This window comes from Malania oleifera, chromosome 11 (genome assembly GCF_029873635.1).
Source record: "Malania oleifera isolate guangnan ecotype guangnan chromosome 11, ASM2987363v1, whole genome shotgun sequence".
Classification (NCBI taxonomy): Eukaryota; Viridiplantae; Streptophyta; class Magnoliopsida; order Santalales; family Ximeniaceae; genus Malania; species Malania oleifera.
Genome location: NC_080427.1, coordinates 86,483,856 through 86,488,805, shown reverse-complemented (window position 1 = coordinate 86,488,805; position 4,950 = coordinate 86,483,856). Strand labels below are relative to the sequence as shown.

General features: G+C 42.1%; 1 long non-coding RNA gene across 1 annotated transcript; it reads right to left on the bottom strand.

The window, feature by feature from the left end:
* Positions 1–2,025: 2,025 nt before the first annotated feature.
* Positions 2,026–3,612, bottom strand: LOC131168065 (uncharacterized). The gene is made up of 2 exons (XR_009140214.1): positions 2,610–3,612; positions 2,026–2,457 (listed from the first exon to the last, which is right to left on the bottom strand). It is a non-coding gene; the product is annotated as an uncharacterized LOC131168065 (long non-coding RNA).
* Between the last annotated feature and the right edge of the window lie 1,338 nt (positions 3,613–4,950).

The following is a 4,950-nucleotide window of genomic DNA, read 5'->3' as shown; positions in this document are numbered from 1 at the left end:
ACCACCCCAATCTGCATCAGAATAAGCCTGAAGAACAGAACCTAAGTGAGAAGTAAAAAATAGACCATGGTTGATTGTTCCCTTGAGATATCGTTGGACTCTTTTAAGTGCACTCCAATGAGTGAGTTTGGGCAAGTGCATGAACTGACAAAGCTTGTTCACAGCAAAGGAGATCTGATCGGGTGAAATTGAGGTATTGAAGACCTCCAGCTAAGCTTATGTAGAAAATTGGATCATCAAAATCAGGTGAATCAAATTTTGAGAGCTTGAGCGAAGCAGCCATGGGTGAGGACATGGGTTTGCATTGAAGCATGTTGCTGCGAATGAGTAGGTTGTTGATGTATTTTCGTTGGGAGATGAACAAACCAGCCGCCGTATGATCAATTTCAAGACCCAAAAAGAAAGATAATTGTCCAAGATCTAGAACAGGACAAGCATTACTCATGGCAGCAATCAATGTATCAATAGCAGAAGAGTTAGATGCAGTAATGACAATGTCATCAACATAGACAGGCAGAAAAATTCTAGCAGCAGTAGTGTTAAAAATGAAAAATGAAGGATCAGCTTTGGAAACTAGAAACCATACTCAAATAACCAAGAACTGAGTTGATCAAACCAAGCCCGTGGAGCCTGTTTCAACCCATAAATTGCCTTGTGGAGCTTACAAACAAAGGTAGGATGAGCAGGATCCACAAAGCCCTGAGGCTGCTGCATAAAGACATCATCGGTGAGGTGTCCAGGTAAGAAGGCATTCTCAATATCAAGCTGGCGCAATGCCCAGCGTTGAGACACAACAATAGACAGGATGAGGCGGATTGTTGAAGGTTTGACGACAGGACTGAATGTCTCACAATAATCAAGGCTAGGCTGCTGATGAAAGCCTTTGGCTACTATCTGGCCTTCCATCACTGAAAAGAACCATCAGCATTGGTCTTGGTTCGATAGACCCGGCGGCACCCAAGGAAGTTCAAAGAGGGCACTGGAGGTACAAGCGACCATGTGTGGTTGTGGGTGAGAGTATCAAATTCTTGGGCCATTGCTGCACACCACTCGGGAAACTTTGAAGCCACCGTGTAGCTCGAAGGTTCATCGGGAACAGGAACCGCGGTGAGGAGACACTAGCGAACTGGGGAGGACATAGTGCCATCAAAGAAAACTCTAGGGTGAGAAGAATTGGTCTTGGCCCGAGTGATAATAGGGGATCGAGGAGGGACAAGAATGGGTTGAACATTAGAGGGAATGGAGGGTGAAGTGGGTGAGGGGGGAACAAGATGTGAAGATTTGGAGGAAGACGAAGGGACGGAGGAGGGCGGATGTGGGCTTGAGCCAAGACCTGGGCTGAGTATATAGGGAGACGGAGAGAAAGTTGGGCTTACCGGTGGTGCATGTGGGGCTGGGCCAAGGAGGGAAGGGGGTAGAATGGGTAAAGAGATTGGAGGAGATGAGGTGGGCTGGGCAGAGATGGTGGGCCGAGAATGAGCAAGAGGAAAGGAGGATTCATCAAAGGTGACATCACGGGATATGTGAAATCTATTATTGGAGAGATCAAGACATTTGTACCCCTTGTGAGAGGCACTATAGCAAAGAAATAAGCAAGGAGTGGACCGAAAAATTAAATTTATTGGGAAGATATGGACGAAGATTGGGCCAGCAAAGACAACCAAACACCTTCAAAAAATTGTAATCAGGTTCATGATTAAACACCATTGAATAAGGAGAGTGATGATTTAAAGTTGGAGTGGGAAGATGGTTAATTAAGTAAATAGCAGTCTCAAAGGCATTTGCCCAATAAGTAAAAGGAAGAGAAGCTTGGGCCATGAGAGCAATCCCGGTGTCAACAATATGATGGTGTTTTCGCTCAACGAGTCCATTTTGTTGATGAGTGGGAGGACATGAGAGACGATGCAGAATACCAAGTTGTTGACACATAGAGGATACATATTTAAATTCACCACCGCCATCAAATTGGAAGGTAATTAATTTGGTGTTAAACATTCTCTCAACGAAGGGTAAGAATTTGGAAAATATGTGAATGACAACAGATTTTTGTTTAATAGGAAATAGCCACGTAAATCGGGTATAGTGATATACAAAGGAAACATAGTATTTACAACCCAAACGAGATACAAATGGAGATGAGCCCCAAAGATCTAAACAAACTAATTCCAAGGGCCTTTGGTACATGGCCTGACTTGAAGGAAAGGGAAGCTGGCGAGACTTTGCAAAAGGGAAAACTGGGCATTTGAGGAAGCCTTCGGAGCAGCAATGCTTCAAACAATTGGTGTGCAGAATATGGCGGACGAGAGCAAGGGAAGGATGACCCAATCAGCGATGCCACTGTGGGAGAGAAGCGTGCTGACTGACATGAGTGGAAGGGGAGGACGAAGGGATGGAAGGAAATACATATAGTCCATCGTGGGTTGGCCCGGTGAGGATGGTTTGCTTCGTCTGCAAATCCTTCACAGAAAAATGAGAGGAGTAAAATTCAAAAAAGCAATTATTATCAGTGCAGAAACGAAGAACAGAGATGAGGTTTTTGGTGATGGACGAAACATGAAGAAAATTTTTGAGAATAAAGGGAGTGGAAGAAGTAGGAAGAGAAGAATCACCGAAGTTATGAATCGGAAGTCCAGAGCCATTGCCAACCTTGATGGTATCATCACCACTGTACTGCTCTGAAGAGAGGTTCAGGTTCGGCAGATCATGGGTGATATGGTGAGTGGCGGCAGAGTTAGGGTACCACACATTTTCTGAAGATGAACTTGAGGCAGTGAAATTTGCCGAAAAATTGAGGGGTGAATCATGTTAATATGCATGATTGAATTTATTTCAGCACTGGAGTGCCACATGCCCAAACTTGTTGCAGATTTGGCAAGTTGGTCGAGAGATTGAGGACTACTGGGATGAGTTTTGAGATGCATTGTCATCTTCACGATTGTGAGAAAAGTATCGCCCACAGCTACGACCTTGTCTCCCAGTGCAGTGAAAGGGGCGACCTTGTGAACCAGTAGTAGAGCTGAAATTGGCAGAGAGTTCCAACGAATGAGAGGTAAATGTGGAGACATAAGAGAGGCGATATTCATGAATTATAAGTAGTTGATATAGTTCATGGGTGATCAAGGGGTCTGCTCTGGTAGTAATGGAGGTGACAAAGGATTCATAGGAGGGAACCAAGGCCGTTTAAGATGTAGGAAACCAGCTCCTTATCAGACAAAGGATTACCAGTTGCAGCAATGGAGTCAGCAAGAAGCCTAACTTTTCCAAAATAATCTGAGATGGATTGGTCACCATGGGAGAGATTGATCAATTGATTTATGATCTGAAATTCTTTGGCTTGTGAGTGAGAGGAGAACATGGTGGAGAGAGAACACCATAGATCGTGAGAAGTTGAGGAAGAGAGCACGTGGCCAAGGATTGATTCAGAGAGTGAGGAGAACAGAACACTGAGGACTAGCTAATCAGTGTGTCTCCAGGCCAAGAAGGCAAGGTTAGATTTGGGCGGCTGCTCTACAGTGCCGGGGAGAATTCCGATGGAGAAGGAGATGAGGCATCAACATAGGAGAAGAGATCTTGGTCCCTTAGGTAGGCTGTGATTTGAGCCTTCCAGAGAAGATAGTTCTCTGTGGTGAGTTTAGTTGTAATAATGTGAGAAAGGGAAGAAGCTGAGGAAGGTACTGAGGTAGAGGAAGAAGAGGACAACTCCATGGATCTGAGGACAGATTAGTCTCGTCAGGCTCTGACACCATGTAAAGAGTAATGAACCGTTGCTGTAGCTATATATTATTCACAATGGCATAGCCTTTATATATACACTTTCAGGAGGAATCAAAGAATAAAACCGGTTACAAATTAATTACAATTAAAACCAGAAAAGAATATATTTGTTATAACTTATTTGGACTGTAGCTGGGCTTTGTTATAATTGCTAATAACACTAGTCCTACGCATCCACTAAGATAAGGTTATTCAAAGTACTTAGAACATCAAACGGATATGATTAGTAGAGGGCAAAGTGTTTTTCTCAGTAAACAGAAAACTGTTCTGCAGCAGCAGAAAGAAATGATGGTTAAACAAAGGAGCTGTATACTCACTATTCTGAGATCTTTAGTCTGATCCAACATCACCATGTAAACTTGCTAAGAGACATATCCAGTTTCAGTGTATACTTATTTTTGGATATTGTATGCTGGTCATATGCCATATGGCCCTTGATCTATATTAATTACATAAACTCACACTCTACTTCTTTGTTAGTTATCTCTACTTAATTCTTCCAACCTGTTAATTCTAGTTGTTATCTACTTAATTTGATGGTATGATACATTTGTTGATGCATGCGTCACCCCTCTCTGCTTATGTCATAAAAAGGGAAGTTAGTATACTCAGTGAAAATAAATAAATAAATATTCTAGCTTGATTCATGATTAGCCATGGCTTGACAATAGGAAAACGAGTGGTTTTACTAAATATGATTGATTGCTTTTATATTTGTATCAGTTTTTCCAATGAGAGAACTTTTTTTATGGTAGTAGCTTGATTTCATTGGAGACTAGTTGGCCCATTGTTCTTGGATGTTATTCTTAAATAAGTGTAAGTTAAGTTTATTGAGTTGAAACTGGTTTGATCATCTTAAGGGAGAATTCAGATATTTTTTTATGGAATATTTGCTTGGAAGATTCTTTGTAAGTTGAATTTAGAAGGGATATAAAGGGAATGGAAGGGAAAGGTGGGGCTGGGATCGTTCCCTTCCCTCCCCTTACTTGGATGTTTTACTAAAGTATAATAGAAGGAAATGGGAAAGCTTTAAATTTACTCTTACGTTTTGCTTGTAACCCTCTGTTTTGGTGAATCTATATATTGGGATTTGAGAAGGAATGGAAAGGAACGAGGAATCGTCCGATCCCTTCTCCTCCTAAACAATACAGCTCCCAAACAAAGGTATATAAACTC